At 47.6% G+C, this 21,765-nt stretch overlaps 1 protein-coding gene across 1 annotated transcript in view; it reads left to right on the top strand.

Annotated features, from left to right (window-relative positions):
- AHI1 (Abelson helper integration site 1) overlaps nt 1-21,765 on the top strand; it is a 2,019,384-nt gene that overhangs the window by 1,297,563 nt on the left and 700,056 nt on the right. The gene's annotated exons all lie outside the window — the stretch shown is intronic.

The following is a 21,765-nucleotide window of genomic DNA, read 5'->3' as shown; positions in this document are numbered from 1 at the left end:
ATCTTTGGCCCCAGCAGTTGCATGTATGTTGTATAATTCAGAGCTATTGTCTCTTTGCCGCTTTATGGACAATAATGTACCTAAAAGAGGCGTTCACAACAGGCAGCCCATGCCCTCCCCACTGCCTCTGCCCGGATGTAGCCATCAGGAAAACATCTGATTTATCCCTGTTAAGGTGCAACCCCGATTACCTACCAAAGTCCTCAACCGTGTGAAGTACCACCCAAGATCCCTAGCCGGGTCTGTGATGCAGAGGAGGAAATCATCAGCGTACAAAGATATCCCCGTCGGCGAGCCCCCCCTGCCGTAACCCACATTTAGCATGCTGAGATCGAATCAGGTCAGCAAGGGGTTCTATAACTAGTGCAAGCAAAATAGGAGACAGCAGAACCCCTGTCGGGTGCCGCCTCCCAGCTTAATGGGCGATGATATCCTGTTAGTGAGGACTCCCGCTATTAGGTCCCTCTACGGAAGATGCACCCATGACATAAAACAATGCCCGAACCCAGCATTCTCCAGTACTGCAAATAAATAAGGCCAGTATACAGTTTCAAAAGCCTTCTGCTACCACGTTAGAGTCAGGGGGTACCCACGGCATTACATTATAAAATCGACCAAGATTCAATGTCGTAGCCCTGCCCGGTATAAGCCCTGACTGGTCATTATGGATGAGCTAAGGCATCAGATTATGCAGTCGGTTCGCTATAGCTTTGGCGATTATCTTGGCGTCAACGTTGATTAGTGACAGGGGGTGATATGATGCACATGACCCGGCCTCCTTGCCCGATATCAACATAACTGTGATTACCGCCTCACATACCATCTTTGGGAGAGGTCCTCTATCCAGGGCCGCCTCCCACATCCGAAGCAAATGTGGCACCAGAATGTTGAACTCTGCAACTAGTCCGTAAGGGTAGGGTGCTTTACCTGAGGGGAGATCTTTGATTGCTGTTTTTAGCTCCTATACGGATAGATGAGCCTCCAGTGATTTCAAAGCCCCAGTAGATAATAGAGAAGTAGGAATCAGGCCAAGATATTCCCGGATTTTAGCCTCAGGTGCTTCACCCTTGGGCCGGTTTTGAATTTCGTAACAGGATCGGAATGCCTCATTTATTCGCTTCTTAGAGCAGACCCTAGTTCCAGCATCAGAATCGATGTGTGATCAGTCCTCTACCCACCTCTCGGTGGATCAACTGTGCCAGGAAACACCCCAGTCTATCCGTCTCTCCGTACCAGCATGCCATCCCCAGGCCTGTCCAAGAAGTTTACCTCCCTCGGAGCAAGATCTCGGAATCTATCCAGCAGATGTTTCCACTCCGAGAGCACCTCAGGAGTAGGATCTCTCGCATAGCAATCCTGGAGTTCCTTCAGCCTAGCCTCCACAGAAGCAATATCCTGCCTAAGTTCCCTCAGGGTCCCATGTTTCATCATCATTGCTACCCACCCCCGCACAAAGGCTTGAAACGCCTGCCATAACACTGCCACCGTCGCAACCAACCCCACATTTTGCAAGAAATACACATCGATACCATCCCCTAGCTCCTGCACAAAGGCGGGGTCCCTCAATGCCCCTAGTTTAAAGCACCCTCGGGGGCTAGGGCATCCCTCCAGGGACCAAGTAACAACCAACATTAGAGGGGAATGAGCTGAGAGAGTTCTAGGATGCATGATGCAGTCCACCCCCCTTGGGAGGATACAATCTGGGAGAAACCACATATCTGTGCGCGAGTGCGAGTGCGAGGGCGAATGCTCAGATTAATCTGTACGAGATGAACATTGTGCAAGAGTGGGTATGTCCACAATGAAGGACTGGGAATGTTATAAACAGGCTTCGGGGGGGCGGAGGTTGGAGTTTTACTGGACATTGGAAGGTTTGAAAATGTGATAATCTCATGATGTAGTAACAGTATTGTTATAACGTTTATAAAATTTCAATAAAAACATGGAAAAAACAAAAAAGAATCTATGCGGGTGTGCATAGGGAGCCGCCTTCGTCAAGTCATGGGGGCCAGTGGTCGATCTATCTACTGCCACGTCCATAATAGTGTTAAAATCACAACCCACACACAAGGGCCACCTCTGGAAATCAACACAGGAGGTTTATTAAATCAACACAAAAATCTGGGTCGTCGATGTTGGGACCTTAGCAGTCCAGCAAAATTACTTCTCTTTTGCAGTGAAGTCCATGCACCAGCACATAGCTGCCTCTTTCATCTACAATACAGTCCTGACAGGAGAATGGAAGCATTTTATGAATCTGTATCATCACCCCCCTCACCCTGGTGGAATATGACATATAATATTGTTTGCCGCCCCAAGACTGGGCCACCCATTGAGCAACTGCCTCCATTATGAGTTTCTTGTAAAAAGAGTATGTCAGAACCCCGCCTATTGGCTTTAGCAATGATTTTCTGGGTTTTTACACAGTTAACCAGCCCACAGACATTCCAGCTCAGAAATGCAATCCTCGTTGAGCCCAGGATCATCCCAATAGCTGTCCAACATGTGTTGCATGGTTGCTCTGACAACGGAACCTAAAACCACATGGTGCAGCCCGCTATATCGTTCACACTGCCACCAAGCCTTTTTAAGTTTACACCCTCCCAATTTTCCCACCCACCCGTACGGCATCCCCAAAACTAGCAGTGTAAAACAGGCCCTCCCAATCCACCCTAAACCCCAACTGTGTAGCCATAACTACCAGGCTGAATCCCCATTGAAACAACCAGAATTCTATCGCAAAAGGCGGTACCGTTGCCACTCCGGGCACTGCACTCCTAGTTTCTAATAGAATATATCTTTCACAATAACAGTGAAAGGTCAACTTAATGCCATCAAGGCATACTTAATAATTGTCTTCCCATCGGAGTATAAGGAACAATGGTTTCAGGTCGTAGGCGAGTCCTCCGGGGACTCAGTGCGCAATTGCCAGATAGGTATTTTGGTCTCGATGAACTTAACTGCCCTCTTACAGGACTGTGAAAAAATACAGACTGCCTTGAAATTGGCAATGCAGCCTGGCAGGAAATAGCATTGCATATTAAATATTGCGTTCTTGCAGCATCTTTTTGACGCTCGGGAACTGACGAAGCTCCGGCTGCAACGCCACAGAATAATCAGAAAAGATCTGGATCACTTGAGAGCCCACCCATAGTTCTTTATTGTCCCTTACCAGCTTCAGGAGTAAGTCCCTGTCACGGTAGCTTCATATCTTGGCTATTATTGGCCTTGGGAAGTCACCCGGTTTTGGCTTTGGGGTCAGCGCTATATGCACTTTCAACTGGTTACATTTGCGATTCACTGAACAATTCCCTAAGCAACTCCTCCACCACCTGCTCCATACCCCCGGTGAGGGCATGCTCCGGGACCCAGACTATTCTGAAGTTATTCCACTAGGAGCGAGACTCAAGGTCGTTTCATTTGGCCTTAACATACTGCATATCTTTCATCAAAGTGGTCCTTGCCGATTGTAGACTGTGTATCATGTCTTCCGTGGCCCCAATGCTTATTCCGTTGGTCTTCCTTAGCGAGCCGCGCTCTGATGGTGGTGACATTTATCGTGATGTCATTTAATTTTTCATTCACAGCAGCGAACCCCTTAGTCATAGTGTCTCGCATTTGTTGCAGGTCAGAGGGAGGGGTAGCCCCTGACTGTTCTGGGTTAGGTGAGCTATGGGGTGCTGCGTTACCCTCTCTACGAGGGGTTGATGTTGTGAACATGTCCATAGCGCCAGCTTTCGTACCCCCCGCCCTTCCACCTGGTCATGATGCAACAGGGAGTTGTTGCTGCTGTTTGTTGTGGTCCCCAGGGATTTAGCAGGGACCAGCACACACGAGACCCCAGGGGTTTGGCCCAGAGCACACACTACAGACACCCTGCTTCTTTCAGCCTGACATGACTGGGGAAGTGCACAGTCACCAGGGTACACACACCACCCCTCAGCACAGCAATTGCACCATATCAGAAAAGGGAAAAGACAATGTTCTCCTTGTCCATTATATTTTGTTTTTTAAAAGTCTAGTATACAGATCACTGGAATATGGTCACCTCTTTGCTACATGTATTGATGAGTAAGAGCCAAAGCAGGGCCAGGCCAAACCTCAGCTGGTGAGAAGCGCCGTGAAGTGTGCTGCACTCCAACTCACCTCCTAGCCCAGAACAGCGATGGTGTTCCTCCTCACTGTTATGCGCAGCGGATACCGGCAAGAGCTGCAGTGGTGCTGCGTCAGGGCCCAGCTCTTAATGAGGTGTGCAGGTGCTGCCAGTGATCAGATGAGGCCCACAGCTCTCCTGCTGTTCGTGCCTTCTTATCAGAAGTAGTGTTGTCCCGGCTCACGGCCAGCTCCAGCCAGCAGCTGTACGGGCATTCACACTGCAGGAGGCCGCAACGATATGGGCGGGTGCAGGCAGTCTCCGCTCGTCTTCAGTCCTCTGCGCACCGTAAAAAAAAGAACACAAGAAAAGGACACAAGGAATATTCTGTATTTCTTGTCGGACGACAAGGAGGGGGAGGCTTTTAAACTTCTTCATGAGAGTGAGTCCATTTCCGACAATGCTGTCTCGGTTACAGTGAGCAATGCTGACACGGTTTTCAACAAATGGGGCAACAGTGTGGTACTGCATGGACAGGGATATTTGAAGGCTAGCAACCTCTGGCCGGAAGTGCAAGCTAAGATCCTGGATATGCGTTTTGACACTCTGTGGGCCATTAAAACTGTCCTTGCCTGGTCTTTAGGTACCCAACAGCAAAACCGGCAGTCCTTTCGTTCAGGAAAGTCCTGGTTTTCAAGATCCAACAGGTTCTATGGGCAGTCTTATCGGTCTGTCTTTTAGATCCAGCGTGTAACCAATCCGGAGACACCTACAGGAGCACATCCTAGTCCTACAGGGGCAAAGAGTGGTGATGCCGCTCCTCCCAAACGAGGGGTCAACCAGCTTAGCAGGACTGACCAAACTGCATGTCTGCTCCTCCACTTCCACACTCCTGTGGGAGGTTGCCTTTCCCACTTCCTCACCGAGTGGTCTGACATCACCACGGACAAATGGGTACTGTCTATAGACTAGCATGAACACACCATGGAATTTCAAAGCCAACCACCCAACATCCCTCCAACCAGAAAGGTGAAACATCCTCTTTCAATTCTTCAATGCAAAGTCTGTGCCCTCCTCTCCAAGGGAGCCATAGAACACATTCCCCACGCCCAGTGGAGCCACTGCGTCTATTCCAGGTACTTCCTGGGAGAAAAGAAGTCAGACTGTTGGAAACCAATTCTAGACTTTCGTCCATTGAACAAATTCATCCTTTCACAGACTTGATTACATTTCAATACATCCTCACTCAACTTCCGCAGGGAGATTTCCTGTCCTCACTGTACTTGGAGGATGCACACTTCCGCGTTCCAATCCATCTGCACCACAGGAAGTTCCTCCGGTTCACAGTAGCAGGCTGGCATGATCAGTTCAGTGCATTGCCCTTCCGCCACAAGGATTTTAACCAAATGCCTGGCCCTTGTGGGGGCCCACCGTCATCAGGTTGGCATCTATGTCTACGCATACCTTGACAATTGAACAGGGCTCCTTCCCTTCCTCAGAGCATACGTCACACCGCAATGATGATGCACTGTTTATCTTCTCTAGGCTTCTCAGTGAATTACAGCGAGTCCTGCTTCTCTCCTTCCCAGCAGAGGCTATTCCTAGGGGCACAACTGGACACAGTATGCTGCATTGCTACCCATTCATCGGACAGGGTGACAGCCATCCTAACAAAGTACTACCTTGCTCTCATGGAAGCAGACAGCGTCAGTCTGCTCATTGAAATCTCTCATTGGGATGATGTCCTCCTGCATCCCCTTGATACAGCAGTGCTGGCTTCGCATGAGACCTCTCTAAGAATTCTTGGATGCCCATCGGAACCAAATCTTGGGCAAATGGGACTAGCTCACGGTCACAGCTAAATTGTAAGGCTGTGGAGCGCACACCAGCAGCCATCATGTCAGAGGCCTGTGGTCTCTATGTGACAAATTGCTGCACATCAACATTCTCGAACTGAGAGATGTGTTCTGGGCTCTGAAGTCCTTTCACCACCATCTTCAGGGAAGGTGGTTCGGGTGTTCCCCGACTATACCACCACCATGCTTTACTTATGGAAACAAGACGGTACCTGATCACCTCTCCTCTCAGCAGAAGCACAGTCCCTCTGGCAATAGGCCCTTTCCCACAGGGTGTTTCCCCCCCCCCCTTTCATCTACCAGGCATCAACAATTTGTTTGCCAACATCCAACAACATCCTGGGTAGGGAACTTCTTCGCTCCTCATCTGTCAGACGTTAGTTTTCCAGAAATGGACCTATTCAACACCAGGGAGCTCGCCAAGTGCTGTGCATTCACAAGCAGGTTCCCCCAAGCCGGAAGCCCCAGTGGTGCCATGACAAAATTCTAGCTAGGGAGGAGTCCAGGGTCGGACAAGTTACGCTTTGCCATCTGTTTATGTAAGGTGAACTTTTCCTGAAGGGGAGACTGACCTGCACACATTTTTTGCATTGTATGCTTATGTATCTGCTGCTTTATAATCTATTCAAACAGCATGGGAATCTATGAAAGATCCAATGCTGGAGAAGTAATAAGTCACTAACCAGTAACTCCTTTTCTCCAGCATTGGATCTTTCATCGATTCACATGCGGCCCTCCCGCCTACACGGGTTATGACTCTTCTTGTCTCATATTGCCACATTCACGTGCGATATACTACATCTGAAGATGGCCTCCAGGGGTGGAGATAAGGGAGTCTTTGCCTATTTGCTGTGGGGCAGTATCACCCGAAACGACTCTAAGAGAACACAAAAGTGGCTGTAGTTTCAAATTTCTATTTAAACTGCCTTACCATTACCAAGGATTCCCATCCCGACAATGTGGAATATTCAAATGGCACGTGAATCTATGAAAGATTCCAATGCTGGAAAACAGGAGTTGCAGTTGAGTACTTTATTCCATGTCTGTGGACCCTGGACAGCAATATCACAAACTTAAGGGGGTACCGGGGCAAAGGAAAGGTGAAAAGGCCTTGATAAACAAAACAAAAGAAAAGTATCTGGGCACTGCTTAACATCTCAGTTCTGGATGCAAAATGTCGATCCTGAACACAAAAAACTGTGTTGGGAGATTGGTAAGAATAGTTTGGTTTGTCAGGATATTCATTGATATGTTATTAACAAAATGCCAAAAAAGCAAGTTTCCTGAAAAAACAGGCCCGTTACATGCATATTAATATTTGAATGGGGTTGTGTGAGAAACCAAAGGGTGTCTCACTTGCTAGTCCCCAGGGATCTCTCTCTCAGGTGGCCAGGGCACAGCCATCGCCTTTGGATCCAGACCCTGGGGGTGGACCAGTGCCGCAGGATCACCTGGGTGAGGGATCTTCAGGGAGTGGGGGGGTGAGATGACCGATGGTGAGACGCGGTATTCCCCCCTTTCACATGCCCATACCGCATCCTATTTTTTAGGATTCTTCAATGTCCCGACTCCCCTCGCCCCTTTCTGCACAAACACTGGGCCAAGGAAGAGGACCACTGAGAGTATAGAGGCTAAGCTTTACATATCTCATTGGACATGTCCCATTAATCAGGTCAGGCAAAGTCAGACACTTGATCTTAATCACAAATATCTGATACCCAGTAGCTCCCCCAAATGGATTAAAGGTGGAATATAGAGACACACTCTAAGCAAGGTGAGTCATGAGGAGGAGTAGATCTTCCGGGCCGAAGGCGAACTCACTGGAGCAGGGCGACTGATCGAGGGACTAGAGAGAGGGATGGAGAGACCCCGAAAATCCCTGCAGGAGGTTGGTGCCTCTGGGAAATTGTTAAGGATACACAGAGAAAGCCAAATTACCGACGAGAAGAAGCCTGCTTTGTTTTTCAAGAACGCCAGCAACCCTCCCGGTGAAGAGCAGACTTGGGGAGGCAAGACAAAGCCTCCGGTATCAACATTGACTCGTGAATCATAGCCACAGAGAAAAGAAAGGAATGCACACAACCGTTGAGTTAGTGAAAGACATGAAAGGCTGGTTTGCGTCAAGGAAAGAATGAAGCTGCAGCAGTGTATCTTACAATTGAAGGTTGCGCACGTGCGATGAGACGCAAAAGAAAGCAAATTAGTAGTGAACTTTAAAGATCCCGATAACTGTGAAGGCAGTGATGCAGAGTAGCGGAGTGGTCTGGCGAAAGGAAGTAGCCCACTCAAAAGTCTCAGCGAAATGTGTAATGTCTTGTTAACAAGCGACAAAGTAAACGAACATTGAAATGTGCAATGGTCAACATTAACCCCATCAAAAGGGTAAGTTTAAAGGGTGATTGCTTTAAGAGAAAAGATCTCTTTGAACTTTGTGGATTGTGTTATGCAACTACTTAGAATAAGAGACACTGGGGCAAATACCATAAGGGAGAGATAAAAGTGAAAGTCGGAGTGATCCTGCAGAGGTCTATGGAAAAAGCCTTGTACATTCGAAAGTCTTCAACATCCAGGAAATGTCTGAGCCTGACCAAGGGAGACCTGGAATATGAAATAAGATGGCGGACGGGAACCGCTAACTAATGTGGATAAAGCTTGGGGAAGGGAACCGCTGCAAGTGCTGTGATTGCGAGGTCCGAGCCCGACTGAGGGAGACCTATGTGAACCTTTCTTGAACTGTCAAAGAACTTTTGGAAACTGAAAGAAGTGAATTTAGCGTGAAAGGCCGAGCGGGCCTGAACTACCTTTTTTTGATAACCTGAGCCAGAGTGTGTCATTTTGCTTACGGGGTCCGCCTTACTCCGTGCTGTCCAACACGACTTTCCTTTGTATACACATTTCCCTTTACACCATTTTTTGTACAAGAGCTAGGGCAGGCATTAGGTTGTGTTAGTATAGGCCATTTTGATTTGACATAAACTGACTAGGACTGTGTTTCCCTTCTTATTTGATGGTAGAGACTATTCCCATCATAGTTATAGGGTAAAGTCTGAGTTTTTCCAAACCCCAAGAATAGAATAAAGGTTTTGAAATGTGTACCTCTTTTGTCAGTGTCATACTTGTGATGCCATGCTTCCCTTACAGTTGTTAAGGAGTTAATTAGAATGTTTGTCATATTCCTTGCATAGGTGAAAGGCTCTTTTCAATCTCTGTATTACAAGTTTCCTAAATCCTTTTGTGTTTCATACAGTGGATGGGCAGTGAAGATGCAGCCATGCGAAGGACAAGAGTGTAGGATAAGTCAAAAATTGATTCATTACGGATTTCCTTTGGAAACCTTAAAAGAGATGTGGGATAGGATGATTTGCTACCTGTCTATGAATGTGTTGCTTCAGGATCCACAACCAGAATCATACATGAAGGGAGCAATCCATAGGTCCTCAAGCTCACCCACTGTTTAACTGGGTTGCCATTGTTTTCAAATGCAATGCACATTTTTTCCGCCGTGTAGTATAAGGCAAGTTCGGGAAGGGCGTGACTGCCTTGTGCTTTGGGGAGGTCAAGAGTTTGTTATGAAATTCTTGCTCTCCACCCTCTCCAAATAAACATGTTTTAACTCTTTGAAATTAGGTCACAAAGGATTTGGGGGATAGCTTTGCTGCTTTGGGAAAAAAATGTCGGCAGAGGGCGCTGTGCTTGAGGTCGTGGCATCGATTGTCCCTCGACGGGCTCCGTTCCGTGTCGACGTCACTGCTGGTCCAAATAGCTCGAGCCGTGCCCGTTGGCTTCAGTTCTGTTTTTTCGAGGAAATACTCGTGGAACATCCAGGCGTATGCTGTGACTGATAGGCCCATTGTGAGAGGAAAGTGTAAGAAAACGTAAACTGTACTGCGGGGTAGGCTGGGAGGGTCGATGAGGAATACGTGGGAGGAACATCCAGTCGAAAGAACATTACAGTTGGTAAGTAACTTGTTCTTCGAATGGATTGTGTCCTCCCACGTATTCCTCATCTTGTGATAGACTCCCATAGCAGTGATCAAATTGGAGGTGGGAGTGCTAGTTCTTGTTTTCATGGACGGAATGAAGTACCACCCTGGCAAATAAACCTTCATTGGAGGCGGAGGCATCTAAGCAGTAATGTTTGATGAAGGTGTGCATTCATGCCCGTGTTGCAGCCGAGAAATGTCTTTGGCAGGGACTCCCCTCTTTAGAGCTGCACAAGTATCCATTCCCCTAGTGGAATGAGCTCGTAGCCCATCCGGTGGGTCTTTTCCTGCTAATCTATAGCATTCCAATATAGCCAGAATGATCCAGTGGGATATAGTTTGTTTTGTCACTGCTAACCCGAATTTATGACCTGTGTAACCCACAAAGAGTTGGTCATCTTGACGTAATTTTGACATTATTGAAATGTAAAAACTGAGGGCCCTCTTGGGGTCCAGTCTATGCAATCTCTCCTCTTCTTTACCCAAATGAGGAGGAGGATAGAATGTCGGTAAAATATTTTTTGTGACAAATGGAAGTCAGAAAATACTATCGATAAGAAAGATGGCTTAACCTTAAGAACAACTAACACACAGGGATTTTCCTCAAATACACATTACCTCAAACAGCGGGTATGTGTCCTTTCTGTTACCAGAGAAATACTATAACACACAAAACAGAGTAAGGAACAAAAAGCTTCACCAGAGCTATTTATTATATTGTGCAATTAATGCGACCCTAACTCTTTCCCTTTTCTTCGTGCAATGGTTTCATTGCTGGGATTAGAATCATACAAGTAGATACAGGACGAGCTGGGTCTCAGTCCTGTGAAATATCTGTTCTTAAAGAACTTAGAGGCTTTTTTTACCCACACCCTTCTTGTGAGATTGACACCTTTCGCCTTCTTGAATACTTTTGAACACCATCAAAACATCCAAGGATGGCTGATATGAATTATCTTGCTTACGCAGAAGACCTGGTCGAAGGGATATTAGCTAACCCATCCCTCCTGGGATTAAATGTACCAGGACAGAGAAATACAGACTCAGATGAATGGAATGAGGTTGAGATCCTGAGGAAAAAGATAATAAGGGCCGAATTACATGGGGCCCTTATGACTGAGTACCTTCGGGCGCATGCAGCCCCAAATGGCCTTATTATCAGGATCGAACCACAGATCTTTTTGGAACATTTCCAGTTCTGTAAGGACTGGTCATTTATTTCAAATAAATGTACACGTGACTGGCTCATCTTCATAATCAATACTGCAAAATCCATCGCAGATAACCTGGTGAAAGATCTGGAAACTAAACTTTCCGCAATCAAAGATTTGGTTGACATTGAGTCCTTCAAGACTAGGTTGGCCGCATTAGATGCCTCCCTTAAAGAATTCAAAGGAATGAATATGACAAGGAAAATCCTTAAGCTGAAAAAAGACCTTTCAGCATTTGAACATGCAAAAGTATATCCCTACACAACTGAGGAGTACTATACACCAGAGGCCAAATTGGCAAGACGGAATGCTTATTTAGCTAATCCACCAGGCGGATATAGGAACCAGAGAAATAACAGCTCCGCCTCCTCCAACAATTCCAGCAATGGGTCCACCAACAACGGTTCCCAGGGACAGGGCAATAGAGGCCAAGGTCGCCAAAGACACCAGGTAGACTTTAATCCACAAGGTTTTCAGGGAAATTATGGAGGGGGTTTCATGCAACCACCACAACAAGCACCCCATTTTTTAGGCCCACGCGGGGGCAACAGAGGCAGGCCCAGGTGGCAGATGTTTTCACCGAGGGTGACGCGGAGCAACAGGGGGCAGAACTTTCCACAGCCAGCGCTTCCCTAATTATGAATTTTTCACGACACCAACTAACTGCTGCTGAAGAACAAATACTACAGAAGGGTCTATCTTTTATTCCAACTGCCAGGTATGACCAGTTCCAGACCCGCATAGAGCTCACGCAGCTCATGCGGAAAATCCGGTTGAAACAATTCTTTTCAGATCATGAAGATCTACAATTGGCTGAAGATACTGGACTCCGGCCTCCGTCAAAGTTCATTCCACCATCATATAATAACACACCCGAGTCAATAACCTTCGAGCAAGCTCTAATGAAAAAATTAGAGGTACTAGAACAAAGTTGTTATTAATGCCATTCATTAATAACAACTGCACTAAGGAGCAATTGCTAACATTGAATGATCTGGCTAAGAATGATGCCATCATAATAAAGCCAGCTGATAAGGGTGGAGGGACGGTGATTATGAACCAGGAAGACTACGGGATCATGGTTGACAATCTTTTGAAAGATGGCAGAAGTTACCGTAAACTGCCAGGAGACCCTACGCAAGCCATCTGTAATCTAGTTGCACCCCTGGTTGAAGAAGCATTAGCAGAAGAATTAGTGACCAGTAAAGAAGCCGCCTTTCTCACACAGCCTCATCCAAGAATTCCCGCGTTTTACGCCTTACCTAAGGTTCACAAGGGTATCTCCCCGATCCCTGGGAGACCCATTGTATCAGGAATACTATCGATTTTGGAACCGTTGTCCCAATATGTGGACTTGTTCCTGTGGGACGACATACCGAAGATGACCTCGTATGTCAAGGACTCCACGGCAATGCTTGTCCTTATCGACAACTTGCCTTTTGACAGCACCAATCAGTGGCTGGTAACCATGGATGTGGAATCCTTGTATACGAGTATTGGAGACGACTGATATGGTTAGACAGCATCTTCTACACAAAGATAACCTCAGGAGGGGCCACGTTGAATTTATCACAGCCCTCACAGAAATAGCACTGACCAAAAATGTCTTCCTTTGTAATGAACAATTCTATCAACAAATCTCTGGAACAGCAATGGGGGCCACATTTGCCCCAAGTTTGTCGAATCTTTATGTAGACCACTTCGAGAAAGAAATCATCTACGCCGCCACCAATCCATTTCTGAACAACATCAAAGTGTGGCGGAGGTATATTGACGATATTTTTATCATCTTTGAGGGAGATGAGACGACATTACAGGAGTTCCATCAATGGATCAATGAACAAAACCCCTTCTTGAATTTTACTTTGGACAGTAGTAAAACGGAAACACACTTCTTGGATCTTCAAGTGTTAACAGAAGACGGTGGTTTAGTCTCCAAGGACTACAAAAAATCTACTGACCGCAATGCACTACTAAATTATGGAAGTTATCATCCACGCGCTTTACGGGATAACCTGCCTTTTGGGCAATTTTTACGTTATAGGCGAACCTGTACGAAAGTTGCCGATTATCAACAACAATCGGGAGAGCTAAAATCTCAACTTCTTCGAAGAGGATATCCCAAAAAAATTGTCAAAGATACCCAGAAACGGGCAAGGAACATACCACGGACTACTACCTTGCAACAACACGGGAAACCCGTCCAAGGGACGTCTATTGTGGCAGTCCTAAGTTATTCTCCAATCTTCAACACTCTGAAAAGAGAAATCAAGAGACTGTGGCCTATCTTAAATACCGGCAAATTGGAATTGTCATTGCCCACCTTTGCGATCAAACGGAGAAGGAACATCCGGGACAGTCTGGTCCATACTTTGACAGACCCAAAGCGTGGTGGAAATACTAACACTCTCTGGAATGTACCCACCGCGGTGGGACACACCCCATGTGGGATGTGTAGCATGTGTAAACAGACAACAAGAAGGGTATCCGTTGACATAGGGTGGAAGACACCATGGATGCAGAGGCATTTAACAAATTGCAATAGTCGAGATGTCATCTACTTGATTAGCTGCCCGTGCAATCTAAAATATATTGGGATGACAACTCGCCCAATCAGAACACGCCTTATCGAACATAAGTCCTGTATAAGGACCAAAAAAATCACTGCACCACTTGTGGTCCATTTCAATGCAGAACATCACACAGAGAATGATTTCAAATGGACAATTCTGGAGAAAGTATGGCCACCCCGCAGAGGGGGCAATTTTCATGATATACTCCTAAAGAAGGAACAACAGTGGATTTTTTGTCTGGACACAGTCAGACACGGGCTCAATGAAGAAATACAGTGGAATACACTGGCCTTGATGAAGTAGGTGGAATACTACAGTTCTATTCATCTTGTTTCTCCATTTTGCCCCATAAAATGGGTGATTTCTCCTTTCCCCCTTCCCCCTTCTCTTTCCCTGCCTTCTTGCCCTTTAGGTGCCTCTATAGATCTAGTAACAAGCTGGGGCCATACATTTGCCGTTCAACCAGAATTTCGGGCTTCCACCCATTATGTCATCCCCCCCTTTTTCCATTCCTTTTTCCCCGCCTCCGTTGCCCCCCACTACCCCCCATTCTTTGCATGAAGTCCACTCATGCATTAAATGGGTTCTTACGGAATTCGAACATTGTGTATAGGGAGAACTAATGAGTCCTTGACTGTTTGGGATATCCGTCATTTGAATACAGCATTGGTGCCAGTGGATTCACGTGAGAATTCTTATGAGAATTGGCCTTTCCCTTACGTGCTTCTTATCCCCGATATGGCTGCGGGAACACGCTATGTTTCCCGACCTAAAATGGCCACCGGGACATGTGATCCCGCCATGGTCTTCCATTGGCCGCTGACAAGACCATCCTTCTTTGTCAGTGCTGACAGAAGACGCGGAGTAGTTCACTAGCGTCCACTGCGAGGAACGCCATTCGCGTCTACCGCGAAGTAACGAGACGGAAGAAAGTGTGAAGGGAAAACGAGAACCCAACAAGTAAGAATGACCGGGACATGCTAATTAGATTATGTGCATGCTCCCACTATCGATGAAATGGAAATGGGTTCTTGGTGCCACTTTTAAAATAAGATTGCACTATTGGGTTCGATGTGAGCAGTTAGGTTTAACAAGCGCACATGATGGGGCTGTGTGGGGGCATGACCACTAGGAGCTATAAACGAGCGGGCCACCCTTGGCGACTGCACCGGCCATTTGGTCTCTTCCACTTAATATAGATAAACATAAAACATTGAAGAAAAGATCCATTGCGATTAAGGCTCTGCAATCCCCTTTTTTGCAGGACCCCTTCAAAAGCATCACGAATAAGTTTGCGAGACTACAAGAAGCTCACCTCATCGAAGGGATGTTTATGAGTGGCAAGGTAAATAAATAGTTTTACAACTGCGGGGACAATATATTTGAGGACAATGTGATGTGATACTTTGGGATTATAGACACAGATAATGCAACATGAGTGTTCTTATGTTGCAGATTAAGCACCATTTTAGGCGTCCCAACTTGACTATCTGAAAGTGGCAACACTACAGAAATCGAATGTGCCTCTTCTTCGCACATCCAAATAGTTGGACAGGTACGATTTTGTCAGGTTAGACATAATGTCATGCACTCAATGGTGATGGGACAGGGGGAAGATAGCCTCTTTTTTAATGTCACAAAGTGACTTGTTCAGTACATTGGAAAGCAAAATTACTTCATTCCATCAATAAGAGCCATTAAGAAATGCTGTATGCTTTTTCCCATATATGAGAGAAGTCATTTTGACATTCTCCCATTTTACCCACAGGATATGTCGCGATCCCGCCCCTACGGGGCTTGCTGATTGGGTCAAAAGAAGCAATAATGGGTCCTGAAGAATATGATATACGCAAGACATCATTGAAACCGGTCGACCAGACATACAGATGTCACCTCATTTAGAGTGACACAAGTGGACTTATGCACTTTTAGACAAAAATTGTTTGAATTATTTTCAGAGAATTTATGTTTTCTTTTATAGAGTTGTCATGTATTCCCGCACATGAGAATGGTTCATGCACCTGTAAAAAAGAGCTGAATATAGAGTGCATATTGTGCTGAGAATCTGTGCGACACTTATACTTTTACAAAATGTTTTAGAAATTACTCCTGGATCAACCAGGCACACCTCACGGAGGGCAATTAAATTGTCAGTGTGTGACGCAGAGTCCCACGTGACCTGTCTGTTTCATCCAAGGGTGCAGCCGGGAAATGGTTTTCCCGTAACTGCTTTGATTTTAATTGTTTTGGCTAATGACCCATAGCTGTATGAAATGTGTATGTATAAAATTTACTGTGGTAGTTCATTGTGAATAGGTTTTTTCATTGTTTCGACATAGGGCACGAATAGTCCCCATGCATTTCCTGCTGGTAGCCGGCGCATTAGTGCTTTTGAGGGTTAGAAACATCATGCAGGGTTAGCATAGTGTATTCCCTGTAGGGCAAGAGTTAGGGTCGCATTAATTGCACAATATAATAAATAGCTCTGGTGAAGCTTTTTGTTCCTTACTCTGTTTTGTGTGTTATATTAACCTTAAGAACTACATTGTCCTTGTAAAAGATGGTATATGGAGGTTTACATGAGAGAGCCTGTAGTTCACTAACCCTGCGGGCTGATGTTAATGCCACAAGGAGGACAGTTTTTAGTGTTAAAAGCCTCAATGAACAGGAGTGCAGAGGCTCAAATGGTATACAAGTTAGGAATTTAAGAACTAGGTTTAAATCCCAAGTTGGAACATGAAACAGTATTGGTGGATATGCATTGGTAAGTCCTTTCAGGAACTGAATGATTAATAGAATTTTAAAGTAAGAAACCTCTTCCGAGGAGCGCTTAAAAATGGACAGTGCAGCAAGATATCCTTTAATTGTTCTGATCTGGAGCCCCAGATTGGCTAGATGTAACAGGAAAGAAAACACCATTGGGGTGCCACATTGAAAAGGGTCCACATCCTTATCCCTGCACCAGTTACTGAACTTGTTCCAACAACACCGGTACAAGGATTTTCGTTGCTGGCCGAAAGCAAAATCTCCATTACGTCATCCGGAAGATCCCAATACTTGTATCTCAACCTCTCAGAAACCATGCGTGAAGATTGAGTGTCTTGACCTCTGGATGGAGAACCCGACCTTCCTCTTGCGAGAGAAGATCCTCTCTTTGCGGAAGACGTATTGGAGGGCAGATGGACATGACCAGAAGGTCCGGGTACCATGTCCTCCTGGCCCAATCCGAGGCAATTAGGATCATGGCTTTCCTGAACTTTCTCAACCTCCTGATTATTTGAGGAATCACGGGGACTGGAGGAAATGCGTACAGTAGGGGGAAATCCCAGTCCACCACAAACACGTCTCCTAGAGCGCCTCTCGGGGGGAATTCCCTTGAGCAATACGGATCGCACTTCCGGTTTACCGTGGTCACGAACATATTCACTTGAGGGGTTCCCCAAAGGGCGAAGATCTACAGAAGGACTTCCTGAGCTATCTCCCACTCGTGGGAGAATGTGCTCTGCCTGCTCAGTGCGTCTGCCACCGTGTTCTGCTCTCCGGTTAGGTGAACTGCCGGCAGAGAGATTCTCTCTCGTATTGCCTAGAACCAGAGCTGCATTGCTTTTCTGCACAGCGGTAGTGATCCTACGCCTCCTCTTTTGTTGAGGTAGTACATGGCCACTGTGTTGTCTGTCATTATCAGGACATTCTTTCCCTGTACAGGGGGCAGGAAGGCCTTCAGCGCTAGTCTGATTGCCCTCAGCTCTAATAGGTTGATGCGTAGTTTGGACTCCGATAGAGACCAACGTCCGCTGATTGTCAGATCGTTGGTGTGAGCTCCCCACCCCATGAGTGAGGCGTCCGTTACTACTGTTATCTTCCGGCCATGGTTGCCAAAAAGATTGTCCCTTGAGGATGTTGTCGTTGCAAGCCCACCATAGTAGATCTTGAGCAACTGCTCTCCGGACTTGCAGAAGATCTGACATACTCCCTGAGAATTAGGACCACTGAGTTCTGAGGGCCCATTGGAGGGATCTCATTCTTAGTCTAGCCTCTGGCACCAGAAAAATGCAGGATGCCATGAGGCTGAGAAACCTCAGAAAATCGAAGGCCGGTAGATGCTGGGCATTCTGGAATTTTGTTACCATTTGCTGGATGTGGAGAGCTCTTACCTCGGGCGGCGAGGCTTTGCCTGAGGAAGTGTCCAAGACTGCTCCAATAAACTGGTGTTTTTGGGATGGTATCATGTGGGACTTCTTGAAATTGAGGGAGAAACCCAGGTTGTGGGGGAAGTGGCAGGTGATTGACAGATGTTCCTGAGCTTGTTCGGGAGAACGTGCTCTGATCAACCAGTCGTCCAGGTAGGGGTAGACGTGAATCCCTCCTCTCCTGAGACTCGCTCCACTACCGCCATCAGCTTGGTGAAAACCCTTAGAGCGGAGGTCAGCCTGAATGGCAGAACTCGAAACTAATAGTGAGAACCACCAACTGCGAACCTCGGGTATTTTCTGTGCTTGGGATGGACTGGCACATGAAAATAAGCATCCTGAAGGTCCAATGATACCAACCAGTCTTGGAGTTGGAGAGCCTGAAGGATCTGAGAAAGGGTTACCATCTTGAACTTGTCCTTCCTGAGGAACTTGTTCAAGTTTCTTAAGTCCAAGATGGGTCTCAATCCTCCGTCCTTCTTTGGGATGAGAAAATAAGGGGAGTACCAACCCTTGTTCCTCTCCGCTACAGGTACATGTTCTATTGCACCTTTCTCTAGCAGGCTTAAAATTTCCTGCAAAAGGAGCGGGTTTGGAATTTTGGTAGAGCTGGCTCCCGGTGGATGATCGTGAGGCCTTTTTAGGAAGGGAAGACAGTAACCTTGAGCTACTGTTTCCAGTGCCCAAGCATCTGAAGTAATGCCCCGCCATTCTTTCAGATGCTGAGAGATTCTGCCTCCCACTGGTGTTTTGTATGATAAGACCTCAGAGTGATTTGGAGGTGGCTGCAGGAGCAGCTGAGGACATAGATGCTGTTCCTGAAGATGGCTTTGTAGTCTTTCCTCGTCCACCACGAGTTACATTCCTTTTGCCCCTTTGAAAAGCCTGTCCTCTTCTTCTACTAACAGAAGAGTAGTATAGAAAAGGACGACCCCTCCAGCAAAATGAACCCAAATAGGGTTTCTGAGGCTGTTGCATGGAAGCACTAAGGGATTTAGCTGCCGCCTTTGAGGTCTGTAGTTTTTCTAGGCTGTCATCAGCCTTACTACCACATTCTCCAGCATGGGGTCTGGCATGGATTCACATGCTCATGAATATTCACCGTCGTCAGGCCGGGAATCCTCGGTATAGAAAAAAATCAGTATCAGTTTTGTTTCTGATCTGTCTTTCTTAGTAGTAACCAATCACTGATCTCTTGGTCATACTGCCCCCAACCAATGACTGCCCTCTCCCTAAGCCCCGCCTCTGCCAGCCATCCTCAGATTTTTACCGCACGCTCCAGTGTTGTGAGTCCTCGTGTTTAGCTCTTGAGTTTTTGCTGCGTTTTCGCGCTTTTTTCAGGAGATTTATCTCATTTGTCGGTTAAATAGAGCCTCAAGCTCCACCGCTCTACATCCGAACAACGGGGATCCGTTTCGGAGTTTTCTACGCCCCTCAAGGGTGAAGATTTCGTCAAGTTACGCTTTTGGAGGATTCCAGAAGTTCCGAGGCCACCCGGACATGGCCCAGGAGAAAGGAAGCTCGATGCTCGGGAAGCTGTTCAGGACCTGCCCTGGATGCCAGCTTCAGAATGTTTTCAAGGAGGACGAGCATTCGTTATGCCTCTACTGTCTCCATGAGGACAAGACGCACAAGGAGAAGGACTGCGCGTTTTGTGGGAACATGTCGGAACGGACCATGAATGATCGCCACCTCCGTCTCGCCACCTGGCTGGAAGGGAAGAGCCCGTCAGGCGAGAAGAAGAAAAAGAAGTCCGAGCGGTCTTCTAAGTCCTGTGAGGGCGCCCCGGCGACGGGTCCAACAAAAGGCTAAGCACTGTGAGTCCGCGGGCACTGGGAGCGCCGAATGGTCGGGCTCCTTGGCTGCCAGGCAGGGCGCACCCTCCCCGGCACCATCAACCACGAGCCAACGCTCTGGCTCGGGTAAGAGGAAGTCCGAGAACCCGGCGAAGCTTCTGGAGAGGCCCTGGTCGATCTCGAAGATGCCGGCAGAGGGGGAGCGAGGCTCGGACCCTCCCCCCAAGGTGAAGACCCCAGGCGTCCAGAAGGTGAAGATAGCCTTAATTCACCATGCTAAGACCTCGATTGAGGATGTCGCTGCGGCCCTGGCTCAGCCTGTGGAGGCTACACCAGTGGAGGCGCCCTCAGGACCCAGAGTCTCCCTGCCACCGCAGAGGGAGTCGTCTTTCAGGCCCTTTGAGAAGACTCCCACAAAGTCCTCGTTGGAAAAGGTGGGGTAGGGGTTGGTGGCCATCGTGGATACGGACACGACCTCTGAAGAAGAGCTCATCGAAGTCATGCAAGAGGCCCAGCCCATCGGGAGGGATCCCGACGAGGGCGACGACGAGAGCGACAGGGTCGCCGACAAGGCTCCTCAAGAGCCCTCGCGCCCGTCGTTTCCGGCGCCGCAGGACACTTCGGCAGCCATTTTGTCAGCGATTCAGTCCTTATGTTCGGAGATAAGGACAAGGTTGCCCCTCCCCCCAACGGAGGTACCTGAGCCAGACCCGACGGCGGAACCGGAGCCAGGACCTTCGGAAAGTCCACTGCATAAGAGGAGGAGGACGCATCCTATGCCACTGTCACGATGCCCGCTCCCGGGGAGCCGGCACAGGCCCTGCGTCCCCGAAAGCGGACATCAAGTCCCCGGGGAAGGTCCCAGCAACCCCTTATAGGGGCCCTTTGGACAGCATCCTGGCGCCTATGGCGCCAGGCTCATAGAAAACGTCAGTCCTGGCGCCATAGGCGCCAGGCTCATTATGAAAGTGTTTGGGTGCACTTACCTGATGCAGACCATGCTGCAGAACCCCAGCCTCCTTGAGGCCTGAAAGGAACTACTTTACCTGTGGGACTCATTTACCACCCGGGCGTGGTCGGGGAAGGATACATACCTGATTGGAGGAAGGACACATTCTAGGAACTTCTTCCAAGGCTATTTAAACCACACCCGATCAGCCACACGTGCTTCGCGTTGTTCTGCATCTAGCAGCTGGACGCTCTCCGTGTCTGCTCCTGCATCTTGACTTCTGCCACACCTGCCAGCATCCTGAATCACCTGCAAAGGAAGGGAACAAGAGAACAGAAGAAAGAAAAGGCCTCACCTGCTAAATCTGCATCCCAGAGACATTTCGCCGACAATCCTGAAAAGGAAGACATTTATTTTTAAAAGCACATCGCATCGATCGCTGCAGCGCCGCATTCTACTCACCTTTACAGGGCGCCTCCATGTTCAGCAGCGACCATCCGGATTCGCAGTCGCGCCCCCGCGCCTAGGGAGAAAAAGACAAGAACAAAGGTGAGAGAAAGAAGGGAAAAGGGAAGCTAAAACTCCATGTCAAGACTTACCTGTTGGGTTATTCCCTTTTCATTTCGGGTCCGTGCCGCATCCAGGCATTTTCAGACCCCGGCCCTAAGGGGAAAAAGACATCAGCGTTAATGAGTGAATGAAAAGACATTACCAAAACACTCATTAAAGACTTACCTGATTTCCACAAGGATTTCACCGCTCACCTCGGGTCGGTGCCTGTTCCCCGGCATTCCGTACCCCGGCCCGATGGGGAAAAAGACGTTAGCATTAGAACATTAATGCATGGACACAAGGGGAACCACTTATAGAAAAACTTACCTGGAAGCCAAGCAAGTTTGGTTCTCACCCATCCGAAAATCCAGTGACGTAACTGGATACCAACGCGCCCCTGCATCAGAAGCAGGATGGAGAGCTTGTCCTTCCAGACCCTAAGGTGAGACGCTACGGGGAAGCACAGAAGGGTTTTGAGGAGGGTGAAAGGGGTAAGTGGGAGGCCGATTGCATTACTCCGCAGACAGTTAACCCCCTATTCTCACCTACAGAAGGATACTTC

The sequence above is a fragment of the Ambystoma mexicanum genome, chromosome 4p (assembly GCF_040938575.1).
Source record: "Ambystoma mexicanum isolate Mex_15411 chromosome 4p, UKY_AmexF1_1, whole genome shotgun sequence".
Lineage (NCBI taxonomy): Eukaryota > Metazoa > Chordata > Amphibia > Caudata > Ambystomatidae > Ambystoma > Ambystoma mexicanum.
The sequence above is the reverse complement of the archived record's forward strand: the minus strand, read 5'-3'. Positions and strand labels throughout refer to the sequence as shown.